The sequence below is a fragment of the Eupeodes corollae genome, chromosome 1 (assembly GCF_945859685.1).
Source record: "Eupeodes corollae chromosome 1, idEupCoro1.1, whole genome shotgun sequence".
In the NCBI taxonomy this organism is placed as follows: Eukaryota; Metazoa; Arthropoda; class Insecta; order Diptera; family Syrphidae; genus Eupeodes; species Eupeodes corollae.
In genome coordinates this window covers 281,770,868-281,797,459 of record NC_079147.1, presented here as the reverse complement: position 1 = coordinate 281,797,459, position 26,592 = coordinate 281,770,868, and the positions used below count along the sequence as shown (strand labels likewise).

At 30.4% G+C, this 26,592-nt stretch overlaps 1 protein-coding gene across 3 annotated transcripts in view; it reads right to left on the bottom strand.

The window, feature by feature from the left end:
* Positions 1 to 23,253, bottom strand: part of LOC129954042 (cysteine-rich motor neuron 1 protein) — a 142,775-nt gene extending 119,522 nt beyond the window's left edge. The window contains exon 1 of one of the 3 annotated variants that reach the window (XM_056067674.1): positions 23,061 to 23,253. The gene's annotated coding sequence lies outside the window, so the exon portion shown is untranslated. Of the gene's footprint in view, positions 1 to 22,257; positions 22,621 to 22,950 lie in introns of those variants that run through there. The other 2 variants (XM_056067676.1, XM_056067673.1) reach the window with 2 other exon arrangements.
* Positions 23,254 to 26,592: the final 3,339 nt, after the last annotated feature.

The window sequence follows — 26,592 nt, the reverse complement described above, 5'->3', positions numbered from 1 at the left end:
CTTAACAAATCTCGAAAAAACATGAACTAAAATCCCTAACAATTTATAAAGTGCTTTCAAGTTGCGTATCAAAATCAACTCTTTAAGATAAGATCAACTTCAAGTAACTTCAATTCATAAGAATCCTTCAATTTGCAAAAGAGCATAATCAAATTAGCTAACCTCAATTAATGAGTAAGCGATGAATATTAGAAACATCCCTCGAACACCCACAAAGTGAAAAGCGCTACTCAGCTACAGCAATCACAGTTGTCAAATCTACAATGGGATTTTCTGGAATAGGCGAAGTTGCTTGTGGAAAACAACCATGAACTCTTTAAAAATCTTGCAACCAATTCCGATTTACAACGTCTTCATGAAGATTTTGCTAGCCTAAAAATACGTCACGAAGAAGTGTCACAATAGGTAGTCCAGCTAGAATCTCGTAACAAAATATTGAAAGAGCAGATGGACAAAATTATTCAGAAAACGACGGAAGCAAACCTGGTGGCACGACTTCCTTTAAAACAAACATCTGCGCTGGTCTTCTTAATGAAACCAATGCAAGTTCTTTGGTCGAATCCGCTTATAGCATATGTAACCGCAACACACTTGGAGCAACAATAATTGACAAAATAAAGTCTCGTCACACACCCTGGAAAGTGCTAAAAAACTCAAATACCCAGAAAGGATCTCCCACCAAATGTGCGTCATAGGAAAGCGAAGTTCCTAAGCATAAGAAAGATTCTCCTTGAAAGGGTCCCACGGAAAGGAAAAATTGCTATTCACGACAACAGAATGATAATCGAGGGCAAAGTTTTTACCTGGGTCTCCAAGTTGGGGCTGAAGTGTGGTGAAAATGATGGTCTCGATATTCTGATTACAATTTTTGGAGACTTTTCTCCTTAAAACTTAATAATGAATGAACTTTTAAATCAAAGCAATGTGTATAATATCTCAAACTCTTCCAGAAATATAGCTGACAACACAATTGACAGCCAAGCGCACAAGGTGACGTCTTGAAACGTCGAAAAATGTCAAAATTTTCAATTTGACACATCGGACCCATTCCAAAAGCTTCCTATGGGAAGTTGATAAAATAAAATAAAATGAAATAAAATAAAATACAATAGATGATTTTTTGAAATTTCATTATGGTTAAAAGTATTAAAGTAAAGACTCTTCAATATAACTTCCCTTAACAACATGTACAACAAATACTTCATTATTTCTTCATAGTTATATGAAAACTGTAAAATGGTTTTCATAAATTGGACTTATATTTTGAAATAAAATATAAGGTATTAAAGAATTATGCATTTATAAAATGCATTTAAACATAAATATTTCATAAAATATAAAACAAAATATACTCGTATGTACTTGTATTTATTTTACCATCTCTTTATATTTAAGCAGCAATAAGAAGTTTGCCACAAAATTCAATTTATTTTTTAACAAGTTTTGAATTGAATTCTGTTAGCTCCAAAACAAAGCACCATCATCTTATAACCTTACATGAATTCATTTTAGAGTTTAACTCAAACTTCTGTTGAATAAAAAAGTAATTTCAAACCTTTTACGCTTTCCGATTAAAGTATTTCTATTTTGTTACTAATTCAAAACATAAACAAGTTCTGAATACTAATTTTTAAAAGTTAATTGAAAATTTTTTGTTTTTATACAATTTAATTATCTCTAAATTAATTTCCGCCGTATTCGAAGACGCCACTTAGACTATCGAAACATAGACACTTAGTTTATTTCATACTGTCTCGTCTTTTTTTCCTATTGTGTTCTTAAAGTTCAACTGTCTAGTCACGGCTTTGAACAGCAGAAAAACTACATGCATCGTTGCATGCAAGTCTCAACCTTGAAGACATATTTTTGTACCTAGTTTAATAGAATTTTGCTTAAAAATAATTTACACTTAATTTATAAGCAAGTTCAGCATAAATTATTATTAAAAACTCATTTACCAATTTAAATTTAAAAATTATCGCCTTTTTCTCTACACAAAAAATTACAAAAATATTTTTCTAATTGAATTAAAAAGTTGTAAGCAATTAAAAAGGTGAAAAGTCATATCTATATGATAAAAAAAATTAACAAAACAATTTTTAAATTAATTTCTTTGAAAATATTTTCTATAATTAAAACCATTCAAATTTAATAAAATGTTATTCATGAAATGTTTGTCATGAAAAAAAGAGCAAAGGTACCTTAATGTCTAAATGGCAAATAGAATGAAGTCATATTTTTAATAAAAAATACATTCGATGTAATAATTTTTAGTAGAGGTAATTTTTAATAGGTACTATATTAATTTTTAACCCCATGTCTACATGCGATTTTCAATTAAAAACCAACTATTTCAAATATTTGTTTGTTGTTTCCTCATCACTTTTTGAAACCATAATTGAGATATTTATGTGCATGAAGAATGTATTCTGGGAAATTGTTTGCTATTACTAAAACTTAAACTATTCCAACCTCGCACGCTATTTCCTTCTTCGCCATTCGAAACATTCGACTTTTCAGTTCAGTTCAGTTCAGTCTTCAGTCAGTCAGTCTTTCTAACATACATACATAAGTAATCACACATTGAGCCTAGAGTAGAGTCCATAGTCTATGGTGCACACAAAAATACTCGTATACAATAAAAGTTTAATAAAATATTTTATGGCAAAGGCAAAAAAGAAAACATCTTAATTAATATCGCGTAAATTTCAATTATACAATTTCGTGATTGAGAACAACACGATCGCAATCGATCAGCAGCAATGTGCTGCTATAAACTGCTGATGGGGTGCTGTGCTGGCCAAAGATACAAATTACTACAATACCCATTTTCAATAAAACAAATTATTGCAGTGTTTTCGAAATACTGCGAGCTGTATTAGAATGGAATGCGTTTGCTTCTTATGGGGGAGTGTTGTATATATAATCGTATGTATCTTAAATGTGTGACAATCAAATGATCGAGTGATCGACTGACCAAATGAAGCAAATGACCATTAATTAATATGCAGATGCAATAAATCAATAGGAAACTTCGGTCATCGTATATGTCGAAGGAGAGATAAGTAGAAATAAAAATATAAACAACATTATTGATCGACTGATCTCAACTCTAACTCAAATAAGCGACATCAATTCGAAGAGAATTGTATCTTTCTTTTTTCTTTTGATTTATAAGAAGATCGAAGATCGTTTCTATCTGATTACCCAGTAAACTAAATAAAATTCACGGAAATAATAAAAAATAAATAAAATAAGATGATGATTTAGTTGAATTGTATTTTTGTTCACTCGTTGTGCTGAATGCGCACATACCTTAACTCAAAGTCATGATGAAGAAAATCATGATCGGAATTTCTAATAAGGTTCGTGTTTTTGTTTACATATTTCTTGCGGTATTAATAATTTAATTTCTAACGTTTTAAAGTTGATTGTTTTGATGGACGACATCACAATTCAAGGTGAATTTTGAATATTGATTGTATTTGATAGTAAGTATATCAAAAAATCAGCGAACAAATTGGTTTAAGTGAAAATGCGATGCAAAGTAATTTCCTGTTATTTAAACATTAATAAACGTTAATAAGTGTTGTGTTAATTATTATTTAGCTAGAGCAGTTCTTGTGGTTTAATAATGGTTAACTAACTTGTACATAAGTTCAATAATTTTGAATATTTTTGGCCTAAAATATGCTCCAATTTTGAAAGAAACTGAAGTATTAAATTAAAGGGTGAATGAATTTTATGGAGTGATGTTGATTTTGAATAAAACACAAATTATTTTGAAAATAATTCTCATTCCTTTTTATTAAAATTATATTGGTATGGTAAAAAAAAATGGCCGACATGACCTCAGCGCCTCACCTCCTTGCGATATTTTCGATGATGCTGAGGAATAATTAAGGTTCAATGCCATTAATGTTCCAAATTATCTAAGCCTTTAGCTCTTGAGTTGTTGCTGGTTTTCTTTCCAATAACCCCAAAGAAAAAAGTCTAATGGTATCAAATCAATTGATTTTTGTCGGCTGGTTGACAAAGCCGCCACTTAAGATAACATGGTCATTGAATTTGTCGCCCAAAAGAGCCATTGCTTTGTTAGCTCTTGGCAAGTTTCACGAAAATGCCGCCAGCCGATAAACCGCACCAAAAAGTCACTCTTTTTGGGTGCATTAGTTTTTCTACAATCACTCTTGTATTATCATTCGCCCAAATGTGGCAGTTATGTTTATTGACGAATTCACCGAGGTGAAAATGTGTCTCCTCACTGAAGATTATTTTCTTTAAAAATTGATCATCCATTTCTTTACACCATTCTGACCTTTGACGACGGACGCTTGAAATGGTCAACGGCGACGTGGGTGATAAGGTAAAGTGGACGGCTCTTTAGCCACACTATTGCAGTACGAGTATACGCACTTTCCGGGTTGCGAGAGTGATAACTCCGATTCGCTTGAAACCACACAGCTAAACGTAGCTCATGTGGAGCAAGTCAATTCCGTTTTAACAAGAGAAAATATTTTGTATTTCATCAATACTTTTTCTACATATAAATCCCCAGGCATGGATGGCATACTGCTTCAAAAGTTGCAAGATTTGGCAGCTAAATGGCTGAAACAAATTTTAAAAGGATGCCTCCTCCTCAAACATCTGCCCATGTCGTGAAGACAGGTCAAAGTAGATTTTATCCTGAAAGTGGGTAGGCGAGGTCACGAATCCGCGAAGGCTTTCAGGCCAATAAGCTTAACATCTCTTGTGCTTAAAACCTTGGAGCGCATTCTTGATTACCGTATTAGAGAAATCCTAGTTGGACGACCTCTCGAAAGCTCTCAGCATGCTTATCTTAAGGGCAAATCTACGGAGACTGCCCTCCATGACGTAGTACGTACTGTAGAACAAACAATCCATTGTAAAGAATTTACTCTTGCCACCTTCCTAGACATAGAAGGTGCTTTTAACAACGTCCTTACCGAATCCATAGAAGAATAGCTCGTTAGGTTCGGTGTAGAAGACTTCATTCGAAAATGGATTATTTCCGTGCACAGTGGTAGGAAGATTCGAGCCTCTCTAGCCAATACAATAGCAACAAATCACGTGAGTAGGGGCTTCTGGTCATGGATACAGTTCTCGTTAAATTAGAGAGATGTGGAGTGAAGGCAGTAGCCTAGGCGATGATTTGGTGCTATTGGCGTCAGGAAAGTACACCTCTGTTATTAGTGAAATCACGGAGTCAGCTTTGAAGAAAGTTATCAGCTGGGCCACAAGGTGTGGACTAGGAGTTAACCAAAGTAAAACTGAACTGTTTCTCTTTACCTCCAAAACTAAAGTACCACCCTTCACGCTACCTCGACTAAACGGTCAAATCCTATTATTGTCTTCCAGTGCAAAATATTTGAGAGTTATACTCGACCCTAAACTAAACTGGAAACTACGCCTGCACAAAACTTTCGGCAAAAAGTGGGGACTTCAGTCGAAGATGATTTTATGGACGTACACAGCCGTAGTACGTCGAATCTTAACATATGGTTCGATTGTGTGGTGGCCTGCTCTTAGCAAAGCCTATAATATTGATAAGCTAAAGAAGGTTCAGAGAACAGCTTGCGTGGGCACCACGTTATTTTGGATCTTCTACCACGTTATTTTGGATCTTCTACCATCAACCTTTTTATTAAATACATATTAAATACATAGATTCCTACAGCGCTATTAGGCTGAAGGAATCAAACAGCTGGTTGTCAAAACCTTATGGTCACAGCAACACAACACAATTGTTTCCTTCAGATATTATCTCGGTAGACACTGACTACTGCACTCCTACTTTGAGCCTTAGTAAGGGTTTTAAGGTTATTTTCCCATCGATAGAAGATTGGGAGGACGACATCGTGTCGATAGGTTTCGACACAACCATCTTTACTGGCGACTCGAAGATAGAGTGCGGAGTTTGTTTTGGGATCTTTTCTGAGTCCCTAAATGTAGCTAAATCCTTTAGACTTCCTGGGTTTGCTAGCGTTTTTCAAGCTGAACTGCTGGCAATAAGGGAGGCATGTAAGCTACTTAAACAATGCCCAAACCAAAACCGAAATGCGGCTATCTTTACAGACAGTTAGGCAGCTATCAAAGCCATTTAATCGCCCACATCCTCATCTAAATTGGTCTAGCAATGTTGCGATGAGCTTGCGAGCTTGAATATTAACTTCGGTATCACCCTGATCTGGGTTTCGGGCCATAGTGGTATCGTTTGAAATGAACGGGCTGACGAGCTAGCCAAGCAAGGATCGGCCTTTCATAACTCACTTGCGGAAATGGTTAACATTCCCTTTGGTGCTATGAAGGATAAAATCTTTTCTATCTACCAAACTGAATCAAACCGAAGGTGAAGCAATTTACCCATTATAATGTACGCATAATTTTGAAGATAAAATTAACTGAAATAATCACGAAGTGGAAGATATGAATTTTTATTTAAACGCCCATTTTTAAAACGAGTCTGAATATTTTTACCACGTTAATCGAATACAAAGCTTTCCAAAGTTCAAATTGAAAAGTGTCAAACGAAAAGAAGAAAAAAAAATGGATTTAAGGTCAACATCGGGGCTAAAAGTTTGACCACCCTTTATGTGAATAAATAAATGTTAGGTAATTGGTTCAAGATTTTATACATTTGTTAAGTTTATAGACATTTTTTTAAGTTATTAAAATTAAAAAGACGAAACATTTTAAAGATGCAGTGAAATGTTGTAGCCATTTTGGAACAATTTTAAAATCGTTAACCTTCACTTTTATTGAATTGAAAACTTTGGAATTTCGATTTTCCAAAAATATGTGTTTGAGGTTCTTGACCTACCATAGGAATCTATTATGTTTACAATCCTATTAGTCGATTGGAAACAATTTTAGATGTCTCGACGTTCCCAGGTCCTAGGTCCATGATGGAATCGGACACACTTAGGCCAGTTTAATGGCCCATTGTGATACCACATGAATCTTGAGCCTTTCTCCTAAGCTCAATTGAATCAGTTTGAGTCCCTTACGAAACGTGAAAGGCTGATTATACTAATATTATTTAGATCGTTTCGATAGTTTATGAAGAATACTGCTAGGTTGTTCTTGCGTTTTTGAGCTAGAGCAGGGTATGTACAGAAAAGGTGAAGAACTGTTTCCTCCTCTTCCTCGTACATACAACTTCTGCAAATGTCATTTGAGAATACGACTAGCCGCGTTTCGTGCTTTCCTATAAGATAGTGTCTGGTTATGGCTGCTATTATCGAGCTTATATGCGATCTGCTTAGAGATACGAGTAGCATGCAGCTTGAACATTTTAAATGTAGTGTTGGCCAGATATTTTTCGTGACCTGACACGTGGATATGCTCAACAGTTATGGAGTGTTATAGAGTTTTGTAGAGACCAGATGTTTGATAGCGGCCTGACTATCTGAGAAGATACGGATATCAGATGTTGACATTACATTTTCTTTAAGCCAGGACTAGTGTTCTTTTATCGCCAAAAGTTCAGCCTTGAACACGCTACAATGATTGGGAAGGCGGAATGAGAGATTTCATTTCAGTCTTTCAGAGTACACACCTCCACCAACCCCTTCATTTGTTTTTGAATCATATGGATTAAAATGGATTGACTCATCTTCCAGGAATATTCTATTCTCCCAGAAATATCTGGAAGGTGTAGAAATCTGGAAGTTTCTGTCGAATTGCAGTTGGGGGATGATGTTGTCTGTGTGCTTTGGAATTGATTCTAAATACCTAAGAATTACGGAGTGGCCAATGTTGTTGTTAGTCCACTGCGACGAAGCTTTGAGGCGAATAGCAGAGCTTGCAAATATTTGTGTGCTAAATATATTGAGAGGTATTAGGAAGAGTAAGGTGTGGAGTGCCGAAGATGGGGTCGTGGGAAGCGATCCACTTAAACAAAGGTTAGGTCCATATAAACTACATAAAAGATATATAACATATGTTCGTATGCCTGAACGTTAGGCAACCTTTTCTCGTTTACCATATCTCAAAAACCGTCAAAGATATCGACCTTAAATGAATTTTTCTTTACAGATCAGAATATGTATTAAATGTTATTTATTAAATTTACTTTAAAAAAGTAGTTTTTTAAGTGTGATACAGATCGTCACATTTTTTGTTCAATACAGATTTTTGTAAAAAATTTAACACATGTGTTCTTATTTCAAAATCTTAAATTTATTTTTAATTTAATAAAATCATTAAGGTTTAAGGAGTAACAATTTGTTTTGAAATTTCATCAGATTTATAAGAAAGAGAGAACATTTTATGTCAAATTATTAAACAAGCACTTTGGAAAAATTCACCTGATGTGATCGTGCGTTCTGAAACTATATCGGGGGATAAGTGAAAATTAAGAAGAACGTATTTGAAGTTATACAAACTCGTAGCTCTTACTTTTGCTGTCTATAATATTGTCCAGTCTGCGTGTGCGAATTCGAATACTGAAAACAAGGTGGCAGTTATAGTGATGCACAGAAGACTGATTATAAACACGAAAAGAACACTTGCTCACATTTTTTTGTACCTCTGCAACATATACATAGATATGTGGGCTTTAAGAACTCAGCATGGCATTCAATTTTATAGCCATTCGGTCTGTGAGGTTAATAGTCTAAATCTTTATGAGTTGCATTTTATATAATTTTAATGGTTTTACATCAATTATCAAGCAAAAGACAAAATAATAAAAAAATGCAAAATCTTATTTTTAGTTCTTTTGAAGAAATATTAGATTTACACGTTCCGATCAATTTCAGAAAGTAGCGTGAGAAAAACAAATGTCCATATTTAACCATGAACTCTAAAACCTGTCAACTTATTTTAAATACGCTTAAAGATTAAAAGAAAATTGTGAATTGTACACTTGGGCGTATACGTACTTTTTTCATTTCATAAACATTTTAATAATTATTTTAGCCTCTATTTTTGTTGAAGACATAAAACTTAGTCAACAATTTTACAACTTCACTTCTTGGGTTATAGAACCTAAATCGTTCATATTTTTTGTATCGAAATTCTTCATTCTTATGCAGGTTGTTTTGAAAGATGAAAAAAGAACAACTCGAAGAAAAAGATAAAGTATCTTCTTCTTTTTCTTGAGTTGAAGAAGAGCTAATCAAATGCATTTTTGTGTGGTTCATTTTTTGTTATTGTTTGTTGTGTTTTCTTTTCTGTCTGTTTTTCGTTCGTGTTATGTTATGGCATTGCATTATTTTTACCTCTCTGCTTTTCAGTTTTCACATACCAAATGTGTGTGTTCTTGACTTTTATAACCTTAAAAACGAGAAATGAAAACGAAAGGGTATTCGACATCGACTGAGAAAATGAAAACAAACCAACAAACCTAAAGAAAAGGGTATTGGATCATCGATTGATAATGGAGGACAAAACATCTTGGCACTTAAAAGTTCTTGAAAAAAGGTATTTTTTTTTCAGTCCATCCGTTGTGTCGGTTGGTTTCACTTTTTTTTTAGTTCATATTTTTCTTTTTAGTTCTTTTATTTCAAAGTTGTTACAATTTTTTTACGGAACTGATTTTAATGGAGATAAAAAGGAGAAAAAAAAAAATAAACTAACGAGATAGGTATAAAGTGCCCTGGGGGAAGGAAGTCCCCTAGGGACAGGATGCTTCAACAAAAAATAAAATTCAAACTAAAAACGATTGATGTTATACCGATTTATTGTGTAGCAGAAAAGTGCGTGCGAATCTTTATCAGATGCATTTCTTATGAAGTTTAAAACGAAGAGTGAAGGCATTATTTTAATGGTTTATGGAAGCTTCAAAGAAATATTGTTTCAAAGTGATTTATAAGGAATTTTTGTTTTCAAGGATGATAAGAAATGCATTTTGTTTCTAATTAAGTTAAGTTTATAAAGGTTTTCGCTGCTGAAATATTTTTAATCTGTATCGAATTTAATCAAAAAATATTTATTTATTACAAGATGAATGATGATCAACATAAATAATATAAAGAATACCGAATATCTAAGGATGTTTCATAAGCGAAAGTGTTTTCCAATAAGAAGTTTCATTTTGAATAGCCCGTTTTTAAAGCAAATTAAGCCTTGAATCTGTCAACTTTTGACATGATGTGTTAAAATCATACAAGTTCACTACATGGTTTAAGAGACTATAACTTTAAGGTCACCGTAGAGCACTTTCTCGGCTGGCAATAATGAAATATTGAAATAGAGTGCTGCGTTAGAGCACACCTGAGTAATAAGCTCTTGTAGCCCATAGTGTTGCCAAAAACAACGACATAAAGATTTAGGTCTTAAAACTTTTAAAGTTTAATACAAGAGTAAGTTTGAAAAAGTTAAGTCGCCAATATTTTACTTCTGAAATCTTGTTCATAGTCTAAGGTTGTATTTTTCGAGTGTCTCATGAGATCAAAATTTATTTTTTTCAAGGTTAAATAATGTTAACTTCAGTCTTTAGTAAAATTGAAATACCGGCAATTTATTTCAATTCCACTTCTGATGCTGTAAAACTGGTACTAGCTTCTAAAACCTTCCTAAATTTTAATACTGTTCAACCTTTCAATACTCTCTTAAGCCAAAATAAAGAGTTAAAGTCCAAATTCCATAAAAATGCAATGAAATCTTTATAAATTCTCAACATAAGATGACTAATCTATTAAATCACCAAAAATCGAAACAATTTAATTTTGTCCAAAACTTAAATTAAACACTCATCACTAATAAAATTGTCTCTGAGTATCTTTTTTTGTTTTGTTTTTAATCGAAAACTATAAAAAGTGACGACAAAATCTATAGATAAAAGATACTCGTATTTAGACAAGACAAAAGTTATCTTCTTTTATTATCTTGAATATGATGATGACTCATATTTAGAAACAAAATCAACCATGATGAAAATTCTATATGGCTCATCAGACAGATACAATGTCTACAGAGCTACCTTCTATTAGACAAAATTCCACAAAACAAGAGTCCATGTGTGATGTGTGTATGATGTGACTTATGTCATTTTGTGTGGTGTTATATTTTGGTATGACTAAATCACAATAATTTAATTTGCCCAACCTTAAACTTTGCAAAATGTTGTTTTCTAAATTTATCTACTACTATACTAGACTTCAAAAGTCTTATGCACTCAATTTGCATTCATTCACCCTCACCTAACACAACAATTTGTCCTTGGTGAAAAACTAAAGTATCTATAGTGAATGTATTGTATACAGAGTGTAGATATAGATACAATTTGTACTATTTGTGAAACATTTATTTACAGTCATTTAGAGAACCTGTCAAAAGAGTAATCTAACTGGCATAATTTTCTATCACCTGTGATTTGCATAAATAAGACATAGAATTAATGCAATTAATTAACTTGTTTTATGCCACCATAGATATTGTACATTATTATAGTATATTGAATTTATTGTATAGAAAAAGATACAAATTTTGCAGAATGGCAACTTTAAAGATACAGATATTGTGAATGGTTACATTAGTTTGATATAGTCTAATAATATACTGTCGACGTCGTCGTCGTCGGTTGTCGTAGTTCTATGAGGTTTTTTAAAAAGACACCCACGCTTGAGGTATTATTTCGTTTGTTTTTTTTTTACTAAGATATAATAATATAAAATTTAATGACCAGAGACCAAATATTTATACCCAATCAACTATATCTATATTTTTGTTTTTTTTTACTGATTACTAATAGAACCGATTAAATTAAGAGGGTGGAACACAATGCAGAGTTCAATTTTATTTTTATTTTAAAAAATATTTAAAAAAAAATAAACTGTGTTATTTAATGTTAATTAAGACAGCAAGAAAAAAATAATGATAATAAAAATAAAATAAATAAAAAAGACAATGGAAAAACATCGTGAATTGGTCCGATTAATTGTTATCGTCGGATTAAAATGACAGGCGAATAATAATTATGTGTGCCATTCATAAAAGCAGATTAATTTATTATTTTTAAGAAGCATTAAATTGGGTTGTGTTTACAAATCAAAAGCTGTGCTTCACTTCCTATAGGACAAAGTGCTTCAATTGGTGATGATAATATACAAATCGACGACGACGACGAACGACGCCAAGAAATAAAGTACCTTATAATATCACCATCATCTTTAAAGTATGAACAAAATAAAACAAAAATATAATAATAATAAATTCGTCAGTTTAATTGTTTGCGACACCTCTTAGGGGGAGATAAGAAAATAGCTATTATCTCAGGAATGTGGTGCTGATTGTGAATAATAATTTTATTTTATGACACCTTTAATATCATTTGACAATACTGCTTGGTTACTTATGATTCGAAATTAGAGCAGAAACAGTGGTTCATTGGAGAAACTAAGAGCTAAGGTTTTGTTAAGAAACATGTTGCATTTAAGAAAAGTAGTTTCACTGACATTTTTTTACTAGTAGAAGGTCTTTTGATGCATGTCTTCAGTCGGAAAGGATTCCACAAAAAAATGCAGGAAATGTTTACAAATGACGGTGACTCATCTTTGCTCTTTTTGACCACGAGCCACAACCAAATTTCAAAGAATTAATCTATTTTTATAAAATCATATTAATATTTAAAATCAACAACAGAAACAAACCTCAAGCTCATCAAAGATAACATAACAAAACACCATCATCACATTAAAAACCACAGAAAATTTATCAAATTGTTTCGAATTTTATTTTACGCCTATAAGATGCCATTGACCTAGTTAACGTGAAAAATTAATAAAAAGAAAAAATATCTTCATTTATTTTATATATTTTTTGTTTGTATAATTTTAGTGCCAACATTTTTGGTTTTTGCAAAATTTGTCTTGTTGTTTCGATAAAATAAATTTTTCTTACAAATAACACATTTTTAGCAATCAGTAATTTTCCAAGGTCAATGTCTTACAGTAATCTTAAAAATGCCAAACTAAAATAAATTATTTTAGATTTTTGTTTGTTGTTTTTTTTTGTTGATAAATTTATTCTAACACGCGATTGAATCAATTCAAGGAATACTCGTAGAGGTATATAAATATAATAGGCAAATAAATGTGTCTATAAATCTTATGATTTTGTATTTAGATAAAAGGTAACCTTATACATTCATAGTGGAATAATAAATACTGAAATGAGTACCTAGTGCGTTATTGCTCTTGAAATAAAAAAGTTTTGATTCAAACTTAAGATTCAATTTATAAGTATTCTATAAAAAAAAGAAAAAATGTGTTTTGCTGAAAATGGTGTTCTAAGATGTTTGAGCTCAGTTAAATATTGTTCTTCGTATTTTTAACCCTTGATTTTGTGCGATATTATTATGAAGTATTTTTGGTCAAAAAATGTAAAATAAAAACACTTAGGCAAAAGCGTCCCATCATTTTTTGAATTTTGATTTTATGTTTTACAAAAGAAGGATAGAAATAAAATTTTTAAAACTTTGTGCAGTTTCTTTATATTTCAAATATATATCAAATATATATATATAATATTTGTTTATTTTGTGCTTTATTCTTGATTCCTTAATTTAAAAAATATGAAGATGGTTATAAAAATGGTACAAATATGAGATACCAGAGGTTGAGTCTAAGTATTTCTATTACCATAATTGGCTTACACATTTCATAAATATATCAATGTGCAGATAATTTTGTCTATAGGTTGCTTTCTGATCATTTGGGAAAAAACAACTTTTTGGGCGTTATTAAATCTAAAATGCAAGAATGGTTTTGTATCCAAATAGTCTCTTGAAAAATAGTACCTATATTTTAGGATTTACTAATATACCAAGCTTACGTTTTAAATCTAATTTTTCAAAAAAAGGGTGGGATGCGACCCACACTGATAACTCCCCATCCCGTTTGAAGATTTGACTTGCTTAAAAGTTTATAGGTTTTCGTGTTTGTTAAAAAAGTAGTCAGTTTAATTATTATAAAAAATTTAAAAATAACCAACAATATTTTGCATTTGATGAAATAGTCCCATGTCGAAATCAATTTTTTTAGTCGTTAAATAATGTTTACCAATTTTAGTAGCATTTCTAAAAAGTTTTTGTTTCTTATATAAACAAATACAAATTGGATGATTGAAATTAATTCGAAGCCAATATTTTCTATTATTCACGAGATATCGACTATCTTTTGTAGATTTTACTAACTTTTAGTATTGTTTTGTTTAGGTTTTCATTTTAACCGAATGTTAAAAACAATATTTTTTCTAAAATAAAATTAATTTGAAGCCTATTTCTCAAATTTTTTAAATATATTTTATATTTTCCATTGAATTGGAAATATGCAAAGGTAATACCGATTCCTAAACCAGGACAACCGACAAAACTCGCAACAAGCTATCGACCGATAAGTTTGTTTTGTTGTATTAGCAAAGCTTTCGAAAAAATTTTGAAATCTAAAATATTACGCATCGTTGATGAGCTTCAGATATTTCCGAATGAAAAATTTGGATTCAGAACGCATCACAGTACTACTCAACAGGTATTTAGAGTCTGTAAATATATTAAGAAAAATAGATCCCTTGGCAAATCGACTAGGCTTATTCTCCTTGAAATAAAAAAAGACATTTGATTTAGTTTGGCACCATGAAGTTGTGCACAAGATGGCATATTTCACGTTTCCTTTGTATCTTGTAAAAATTATCCAAAGTTGTCCAATCGTTACTTTAGTGTTTTCGTCAACAACTGTTCGTCTAACTGTTACCAAGTCAACTATGGGGTCCCGCAAGGATTAGTACTAGTTCCTTTACTGTACAATATTTATACTTCTGATATTCCATGTTTACCAGGTTGTCAGATAGCCATATTTGCGGATGATACAGGGATCTTTTCATCACATGAATTGAATCTTACCATTGAGACAAATTTGAAAAATGCGATAGAATTGATGACTAATTACTACACTTAATGGAAAATAAAACTGAATTCTGACAAACTACAAGTCATCTTTTTCAGTAGAAAAAGAAAATCTTGTTACCTACCAAGCAATTAACTTAACGTTAATGGTGGGTGTAAATGTCAAATGGGAAATATCTCGGCATTTACTTAGACTAAAAACTGACTTTCAGAGAACATATTGCGAGAACTCTGCAAAAATTTTGCTATAAATATTTTATATCCTTTTATAAATAGAAAGTCCTGTCTCAGCAACAACAATAAAATGATAATTCAAAAAGTAGTATTCCAAGCAATACTTCTGTATGGATGCCAGGTTAGGGAGAAATGTGCAAAATGCCATCTTATGAAAACTGTGCGGTAGCCTACCAATGTAATTGTTAATACGAAAATAAAGAATATCTATCTATATCTCTTTCTAAAATTAGTTTAAAGCCAATGTCTCAAAGTTTTAAAAAGATATTTTTTTCCAACTTTTATTAAATTTTATTTGTTTTGGTTTTTATTTCTTGTAAAAAAACTGTCAATTCAATTTTTCTCAAAAATTTACCAGATGTAAAAAAACGTAATTTTTCATGACACAAAATTATTTAGAGATGAAATCCGTTTTCGTTCGTTAAATTTTCGAAGAGACAAATATTTTATTTTTCAGTTCTATTGGTTTATAAAAAAAACAGTTAATTGAATTTTTTAACAAAAATGTACTTGTCATGTATCACGTTACAATATATAATATAAAATTTAATTTAAGTCTCTAGCGTTTTTGGTTCTTCAGATATTTAGGGCTAACCAAAGTTTTCATCTTTTTCTTTTAAACTGCGATGGTATAAAAAACCACCCACGCAATTTTCTTGTGAGCCTTTTCTGCAACGTCTCGAAGGTACGGATGTACGAAAGTAATTACGACTCTAGGGACCTTGAAACTTCGAGAAATTTAAAAATTTTCAATTCGACAAATCGGACGCATTTAATTAAGATTTGTTTTACTATTTGTTCTTAGCCTCAGAAGCTTTCAAAAATAGTTGCCCTCTTAAGACACATTCTAGGACAGGCAAAAAACCACATTGGTGGACTAATGAGCTTATCAACATGAGGAAAGAAACAAGATGATTTTTTTTAATGTTGACAAATGCAATAAATTAGACGGTAACTGGGAGTCTTTCAATTCAAGTAAAAAAAATTCAAGACAGAGGCATAAGAGCCAAAGGAGGCGCTTGGCGAAAATTTTGTGACGAAATAGAATGTATCAACAAGACAGTGAGACTTTGGAAAATTCTAAGAAAAGACCGTACGCCAATGGAGTCACTAAGAAAACCATTTGGTCATTGGAAAGTATGTTGTCGGCTTTCCACAAAGTTCATCTTATTATACAAAATTTCGGAGAAATCAATTGGAATGATATAAAAATGTTTAATCAAAACAATATAACAAAATAAAAAATCTCATTAAATGGCTTAAAATTCTTAAATGACCTGTATGATTAATCTAAACCATTTTTTAAATACCCAAAATAATTGTCTGTTACTTATACATGTTCATTTCCTTAATTATTTAATTTTGATTTGATTAATTGTTTCCCCTTTTTTAAGTATCGTTTTTATAAAAGTCCCTAGTCAGTCGAAATTTGAACTTCAAAAATATATACTTTTTGATTTTTCTACCGAAATTGATACTCATATTAATTTAATACTTTATTTCTTGTTTATTGTTAAATATTTTTTTTTATAATTTTATCTCATATTTCAATTCAATTTGATTAATTTAATATATTCAATTGACCAAAAAGAAACACACAACAAAGTTATTATTACATATTGACAGTTTATTGTGAATTTAAAAATAAAAAAATAATCGGACCAAAAATATTTGTTTGTTTGTTTTTTAAATCTATAGCTGAAACTGATAGTTTTTTGTTGTTAATATTGTTGTTTTTCGTTCAAGATAATATTACCTTCTATGAGTTCGTTTTTCTGTTTTGTTTTTGTTTATTTTAAGTTATTAATGTCTTACTATTTATTTTGTTATTTAGCAGGAAATGAATGCGTCTCAAACTCAAATCTCTGTTTGTTTGTTCCATGCACTGAACAAAATCTTCGGTCTTATTTTATAGAACAATGTATGTATTTTCATTGATGTTTATTTTTACTGATCTGAAAAGAGTTTTGTCGTGAGATTAAAGACACACAGTTTTTTCTTATATTTTTGTTTAAATCTTGATATTATTTGTAGTAAGAAACAAAATGAGGACTTATGTTTTGTTAAAATAAAAAAACATATTAATTTTTTAAAATATATTTTAATAAATAATTAAAAACTCAATATTTTGCTTTACTCAACAAAAAACAATTTTCAAAATAACAAAGAACGACGTTTAATTAAATATCTGTTTCTTTTTAAAAATTAAAATAAAATGACAATACTTTTAACTGGAAACAGAAGTTCAATTAAAATTTTAATATTGAATACAATAGAACACATATCTTAAATTTTTTCAACCATTTTCTTCAGTGTAGCTACTGGATAAAAGGGTTTTTTTCTTCAGTTTCCAAGTAAAGGTTTGTTTGTTTATTTTTATCTTTTATGACTTACTATGAAGTTCTTCTATCTCTTTTAACTTTACAAAAGGTAAAGTGTTCAAAGTGCGAACAAATATAATAAAATTGTGTATAAATTTATCTATACCAAGAGTTAAACACTTAGGCTAGGCACTTTTATGGAGAGTAAAAAATAAACCAAAAGAAAAAAAATAGAAATCTTACGCGTTATCTTATCTAATGAAACATTATGCGTATACCAACCTACCAAGATAATGGATAAATTATTATGTCTGACTATGACGATGAAATAAAAAACAAACTGAGAATGTTGCGATGAATTGAAATTTTTTGTGTTTATAAACTAAAAAGGTAATTTGACTATCAACCGAAAAAAAGTACTTTTTTTCAGTAAACCTTTTTTTCCTAATGCTCACAGTGTCTCTCTATCATAGTTCGCTGTGAACTAGGGTCTAGCGAATTAGAACTCTCAATCATTCCTGCGAGTCATGTCAAAATTGGAGTGGACCTACAGTTTTATGCAGAATCGGAACGGCTAATTTGACGGAGCACTTTGACAAGAAATACTCTTAGATATTAAAGGTTTAAATAAAACCTTAGGGAGTTATAGTGATTGGTTCGATTTTTCAAATTGGAAGTATTAAAATTTCTCGAAATTTTAAAATAATTGGTTCTTAAAGAAATTTGTGCTTGTAGGTAAATATGTCCCGGAACTTTTTTCTCGTCCACGTTCGCGTATGAAGAATCTTCCGAGATATCGAATTCAAGCAGATAATATGACCAAAATATTCAGAAATGACTTAAAAAAGAAATTGTATGGGTCTTTTTGTTTTTGTTTGTTTGAATCCAAATATCTCTCGAACCAATAACTCTAGTGACTTCAATTAAAATTTACATTTGACGTGATACTAAATCGGTACAATCAAAAAAACTGAAAAAAATATTTAACCACGAAATTTGTGCAATCAAAAAGTAAAATTATATTCATTAAAAGTAATATTATATTCTAAATAATTATATGCAACAAAGAATAACGTTTTTGACTTCTGGTTAAATTTTTTTCAGAAAAATCGAATTAATAGTTCTTTTTGTTAGAAATCAAAAACCTAAGCAAAAATATTATTAAAGCTTGGTAGAAATAGATTTTCGACTCCATTATCTCGAGAACATTTACAGATATTGCCTTCGACTTAATTTTATCTAAAAAAAGCGTTGTTTGCAACATTTAGTAATATTTAAAGTTAAACATAAGAACTGACCATTTTTATAAAAAATGAGGATCTGCAAATCGAATATCTTGAGAGTGAAAGTATTGACTCTAAAATTATAAAATTCTATCCTAAATAATAACAAAGAAACAAAACATGGAGTGATAAACTTAACTCTCTTGAACCGACTTCCAAACCCTTTTGGAAAATAGTTAAGGTTCGTAAAGCAAAAAACAAATGTATTCCTCACTTAGAACACATTGATTCCTTGTTGATAACCTGTGAAGAAAAAACTGAAATGTTTGCGGGATTGTTTGAAAAAAATTTTAACAATCCGTTAACTAGCTCAGTTAACGGTCTTGTAAGTAAGTGAATTAATTTCATTCTAATTAATGATGAACCTTTTTCAGTAGATGTTTTTGTCATAAACGATGATATTAAAGGAATAATACATGTTATGCGGAACAATAAAGCACCAGGTGTAGATACTCTAAAACATTCCTACTTTAAAGATCTACCAATAATTGGTGTATTTTTTAAATGTTTTATTGTTAACGCTTGTAAAATACTTTCTAAGCAAATGGAAAATTGCGAAAATCATACCCATCCTCCAGGTAGAAAAATCTACGTAATATCGACCAATATGCCTATTTAGTAGTTTTAGCAAAATATTAGAAAAAAATTATAAAAATTATACTTCTTGATTTTTTCGAGTCTTTCAATGTTTTGCTAATTCAACAGTTTGGATTCAGACAAAATCACAGTACGACACATCAAGTTCTTAGAATTTGTAAACATGTTAAAGACAAAATAAATGCAAAAGAATCAACCGGTCTTGTCCTTCTGGATATTGAAAAGGCTTTTGATAGCTGCTGATTTTAAAGAAATACGGAACTGTGGAATAGAAATGTTTGCCGATGAAACCGCCGTTTACAGTTCAAGTAAAATTGGGTATGAAATTGAAAATGACTTGCAACATGCTCTAAATAAAATTCATGGCTATTACATAACATGAAAAGTAAGTCTAAATACTGAAAAACACAAGGAATCTTTTTCAATAGGAAATGAAAAGCCTGTGCTTTACCACTTAATCAGCTAAAACTAAATAACTTTGATATTCCGTGGGTTGATTCTGTTAAATACCTTGGTCGATATTTAGACAAGACATTAAATTTTCGGGAACATATTAAAAAAAAACTTAGCAAAATAAGTATTTCCACTAAAATGCTATACCCACTTATATTTAGGAAATCACCCCTGAGAAAGTTCAATAAGATTATTATCTGTAAAGTAATTTTCCAAGCTATTATGCATGCCCATTGCCCAGAATGGGGAACTTGTGCAAAAACGCACTTAAAAAATTACAAGTTTCTCAGAACAAAATATTAAAAATTATGGCAAATTTATCTTGGCATTTTCCACCCAACTTTTACACTATTAAACTGGAATTCATCTAGTTGCAAAAAAAATTGAAGCTATCAACCGAAGGTTGTATATAACATGTAGTGATTTAAATAATATGTTAATACAAAATTTTGTAAGTCAATAATATTAATGTTTGCAAAATTGAAACTGTAATTATTTATTTGTATTTGAAAATTGTTGTTTATTCATTTATCTTTTTGTTTATTTATTTATTTATATACTTATTCTTTTATTTATTAATTTATTTATTTATATATTCGTTGATTTTTGACTCAATTGATTTGAGTTCAATTCTTTGTATCTTAAACAATATGTTTTAAAAAACATTTTGTTAACCTTTTAAAAAAGTCAACAGATGGGCACAGATGAAAAATTGTCAGCGTATGTTTCATCCCAACCTCTTTTTTTATAAGTCAAAAGTTATATTGGAAAATAATTGTATCCATACAAAAATAAGGTTATTTTTTATAAATAGTAACATTTTTTATGAAAATTCGATATAATCTAAATGTATAATAAAAAATTAAAAATTGGTAAAAACTGATTTCCCACTCAAACTCCTTCAAAACTAAGGCAGATGTAGATTTTCAAGATATTTCATCTTACACATTGCTGAAATATTAAAAATTTTCCTTAAAAACTTAATTAAAAATGTTTTCTTTTTTGAATAAAGTGAAGTGCTTATAAGAAAACGGTTAGGAAAACAAACATATTTTGAAAGTTTAAAGGGCCATCAATAGAAAATATCAAATCTTCCTTCTTTTTTAGTTAACAAATCAATCAAATTAGTTTTGATTAAATTAAGTATTTTATAGATGAAGGATTAAAAAAAAAAAACAGAAAAATAATTGAGTTAATAAATTGTTCATTAAATAAGTGAATATCAATTTTTATTTAAATTAAGTTCTTATCAAGCTTCTAAATAAATAGCAACCACAATATTAAAATTCTCTGCTTTTCATAGACAAAAATTCATTGAAAACACTCAAATTGCATTTTTAATTACTTATTTAAAAACTTAGCACATATTTTATCATTTCAAAAGAAATTAAGTTGTTTTTCAAGAATATGTATATTTTTTAATAATTTATGACCTACGACATTGACAAAGTTATCCACATTTTTCAGTTTTTTTATGTCAGTTATAATCTTAAATAATTAACCATTAAATCAATACATAAAATAAATACAAACATTATCAACAAAAACACGTTCTTTCTAAGAAAAAAAAAAATAATATATTTTTCTTAACAAGCTCAAAAGTCATTTTACCACAATAACCACACATTAAGAATAACTCAAAGATTAATTTTTATAGCCAAACGTAGTCGTTAATAAAATATAAAAAAATAAGAAAAATAAAAGAACTTTAAAAATAAAAACACAAAATATCTCGATTATATGCAAATAAGAAAGCAATATAGCTTTGTCGTCAGGTGTGAATTTATTCATTTAATATTGTTTTGAGTGTGCCATTTCTCCTCTCTCTTCAAGTTTCCACATAATTTACGAATTAAGTTAACTACATTTTTATTCAGCCTCGGGTATGTTTTTATAACAAGAAAGTCCATATACTTTATTCACACACATATTGTCTATTTTGTTATTTCTTTAAGACGGGTTTTTGTGTAATATTGTTAAATTTGATTTAGTTGTTTGAATACATTTTTAGGAATGTCTTAATTTCGCACCTGTCACTATTTTTTTAAATTAAAGATATCACTTATCTTTTATTATTGTCAATTGTAGCTTTAACTGTCCTCAGTAAATTTTAGCCTTTACTCAACTAACCCCATTTACCCGAAAGATACACCTCACACTAAAAGCTCATTCCCAAAATTTACAAATTTTTCTGCCATCAGTTCTCATCGTGCGAAAAAATAAAATAAAAACGCTAAACAAACAGTTTCTTTCCCATCGCACCGCGTCCCAAGCTTCAACCTTTATGCATTTGTATTTTCAGCAGAAATCTATATCTTCTATAGCTATCTTTAAACTACCTTACCTACGCTATGTACGTATGCAATACGTATCTTTAGCAAAAGAGTAACTTTGATATGCTCCTCAGATACAAAAAAAATAAATACTCAATCTGGGGTATTATAATATCTACGTTTCACAATTATTATATTATATTATTTTAATATTGAATTTCACTTACGTTAGTCCGGGGTTCATATAAAGCCAATGGCCTGGCCTGGCTTCACTGTACGCTGAACGTACAACTTGTTGCTATAGGGCTTTCCTTACGGTAAGTGTATCGTATACTGGTAGAACTTGCTGCCGGATAGGGTTGTAAAGTGACACTTTTGTACTTGATACAGATACTTTATTTATTTGCAAACAAAAACCAACGACAACTCGACGACTACGACTACGACTGCGACTGCTACGACGACAACCACGGCGACGACAATATTATGTATCTACGAGCTACGTTACGACTTGCGAGTAACCGGCAGTAGAAAAGGTTACAAAAGTGCAACGTTTTAAATAATAAATTCCGTTTTTTTTTTTTTCTTTTATTATTTTATTACAAAACTGCAGAAAAAATTAATGTGGAAATATTATTATTTATGCATATATTTTTTTTTGTTTTGTAAAATTTGTATTTTTGCAAAACAACAAAACCAACAAGAAAATGTATTTCAAAGATTCTTTTCTAATTTATACGACGACGCACGAGTATAGAAAGTACAAACACTGTGGGAAAATTATTTCTCATTTCTATTTTTAAAATTTTGTTTTCTGTTATAATTTTATTCAAATAATAAATATAAATAAAATAAAGCGAAAAATTTGAAATTTATTGTTTTGATGGTTTATTTATAGTAATAATTATGCAAATTTGTACCTCTTAAAAAATTATTCGACACAAGCCGATTAAAATTCGAATACAAATTTTAAAACAAAAACAACAAATTAATTAAAAATGAAACGAATAAAATGTATGTATAAATTTACGTGTGTTGTTTTTATAATAAAAAATATAGTTTATTTTTTGTTTTATTTGTTATAATCTACAGTTGACGTATTATTTAGTTTTTGTATCTTTTTTTTTCTATGCGAGTTTTGTATCTTTTATTATTCACGTTGAAAGTTAGCTGATTAAAAGACCGGCGAAAGGATTGTGTTCAGCACACGATGAAAGCACTCAATGAACTGATCGTTGGAACGGTGAAATGGCTCAGAACAACCGTAGTCGCCGCCGCCACCGCCGTCATCAACGTGTACTCGGGTTTGGGTTGGTTGGTACAATCACCGCACCGCAAGCGCCATGCCATGGATTGGAGCTTTTTCAGTATTTTGTCCATTTGGTTCGTGAATTGTGATCGTTGCGGCTGGGACTGAGTGAGAAAGTTTCTTGGATTCATGTAAAGAGAGAAAAAGGTTTGGGAGGGGGAGCGGTGTTTGTTTGGAGCTTTTATTTTGCGATACTTTTTATAATCATATAGATAATACTATTGATCTTATTGAGTGGGAATTTTTGATTAAAAAAAAGCTAAAAGTATCTATCAATTTTTTTGATGTATCTCATGGATCTTGAAATCTTTTAAATGATTCAGAAGATAAATATATGAATTTCTAGTTTTATCCTTGGTTTTGAGTGGCTTTTTTTGTAAACCTAGATACATTATTTCAATTAAAGTTTTTTCTGGAGGCAAACTATTGTATCTTGAAGATTGTTGTTTCTGTTTCTGGTTTTGTTGTTTTTTTTTACCGGCATTTAGTATCTTTTCATATTTAAGAGAATGCTGAATGTTGTTGTTTGTTTTCCTCTCTGTTTACATTTTGCTGATCTCTTTGATTTCCCCTTTTATGGCAATTTCAAGGTGATTGTTTTGTTTACTTTTTAAAACATAGAATCATTTATGTGATAAGAGTATAATTTCCCCTGCAAGGATTTTTCTCTTTTTCAGACAGAGATACGAAATTTCTCTTTCTTATTTTTAATGATCTGATTTTAATAAAATAAAAATGTGTTAATAATTCTTTCAAGATGTGAATTTTTGTTTTTTTTTACCTTTGGAAGTTTTTGAGATCGAAAAATTTTAAGTTTTTAGACAGAAATATTTGTACTTAACTTTAATATTATGACCTTACTTTCGGAACCCTTTTTTTCGTCGTCCTTATTCTTAAGAAGTAGCAAAGAAATCATCTAAAGGGTGTCCCAAAATTAACGCAAGATTTGAATTTGCTGCCATTTGTGCAGTGATGTGTTGGAAGCCCTGAAAAAAAAGCAATTTGACAGCTAACAGTATAGGGTTATTAAAAATGGAGCGTTACACGATAGAACAACGTGTCTTTATTAATAAAGAATATTTCAAAAAGAGTGAGAGCTTGGCGGCTGCAGTTCCAGGAACCTCAATTCGACGTCGCGTCGTGGACAAGAATTGAAAATTTCAATTCTTCTACAGCGTATACTCACCAAAGATCTGTGTCTTCATGCTAACAAAATTCAATTAACACAACAATTGAAGCCTAATGACCATGGACAGAGAAGAGAGTTCGTTGAATGGATTATTGAACATCAACAAATGGACCCTGATTTTTCGAGCAAAATCATCCTAAGCGATGAAGCACATTTTCATCTTGATGGCTTTGTTAATCGCCAAAATTGCCCCATTCGGGGTTCGGAGAACCCACATGTGATTGTCGAAAAACAAATGCATCCACAACGCGTGACTGTATGGTGTGGATTTTGGGCTGGAGGCATAATTGGGCCATATTTTTTTGAAAATGATGCTGCTCAAGCAGTGACTGTTACTGGTGCTCGATATCGTGACATGATTACACAGTTCTTTCTGCCAAAATTGGATGATATTGATGTGTCCTATATGTAGTTTCAACAAGACGGTGCCACATGTCATAGAGCCCGTGAAACAATTCAATTACTGCATGAGACATTTCCAGGTCGCGTACTCTCTCGTTTCGGTGATCAAAATTGGCCTCCTAGATCGTGTGATTTAACACTTCTTTTTATGGGGTTATTTGAAATCACAGGTCTATGTCAACAAGCCCACAACCACCTGTGCATTAAAGGAGGAGATTGAACGCTACATCAACGCAATTCAGCCACATTTATGCAGAACGGTCATGGAAAATTTCAACAAAAGAGTGCGCATGTGCATGCAAAGCCGTGGAGGCCATTTGTCCGATGTGTTATTCCATACATAACCTCATCCTATGTACTTAACGAGTCAATAAAAATATAACTATAATAAGACTAAAAACGGCGTTTTCTATTTAATTCAAATCTTGCGTTAATTCTGAGACACCCTTTACAAATAAATTTTAATTTGCAGATTATAACATCAAAACAATTAAGAAAGGTTTTTGAAAAAATTTTAGTGGTTGATTTTTTAATTTAGCAACATTCGAATAATTTTGTTTACTACAAAGAATGGGGTAAGATTTTTAGTTTTGGTTTTTTACAAACAAATGTAACTAATAAAACTAAAAACTGAATTTTGACTTAAAAATATTTACAACCAAGACACTCATTGAATTGAAATGTATTCAATATGTGGTTTGGTTTTTAAAAACCAATTGAAATTTAAGACCTTGTAAAATTTCGGCTCACAAAAATATCACTTCCAAATGTTTAGAGAAATCAATCAAAAGTTACAGAAGTGACTGTCGTACAAAATAAAAAGTTTCATAAACTTCACAATATTTAGAAGGTTTTGTGATAGCGTCATCATTGACTCATTGATAAGCCTGCAACTTTTCTTAAAATTTGTCTATGGTATTGATTTTCATGCCAATAGTACTTAAATCGAATCCCAATTTTTAGAATTTATCCTAGGACTAATTTGCATATTTATCAAAATTTGATTTAATGAAATTACAATGAAGCCAAAATTTTAATTTTTAAATAATATTTGATTCAAAAATCAATTTTTATAAAGCCTTAGTAATGTATTTTAACTTACCTAGGATGTTATTGTAATTTGTCCGATTGAAAATTTGAAAATTTTGACATATCTCGACGTTTGAAGGTCAATAGAGTCGAAATAAAAGATTTTTAGAAAGATATCTGTGCGTGCGTGTACGTACGTCCGTACATTCGCTACGTTTTTTCGTCGTCCATAGCTCGAGAACCGGAAGAAATATCGACTTCAAATAATTTTTTGTATACAGATAATAATGCAGAAAGATGTAAGAAAGTTGCGTTGGTGAATTTTTTACCATAGCATTTTAAAAAAGGTGAACATTATGGTTAACACTAAATATCTCATGAACCAAAAATGCAAGAGACTTGAACTATAACGGTTATTTTAATAAATTAAAAAAAACTAAACAAAAAAATGTTATGAATACAAAATGATTTTATCTCCAAAACAATTTTGTTCAACGAAAAACAACGTTTTTAACATCTGGTAAGATTTCAAAAAAATCTAATTGACATTTTTTTTATAGAAAATAAAAACCATTACTCAAAATTGGTAAACATTGATTTTGGACTCAAATATCTTTTCAAAATTTTGCGATT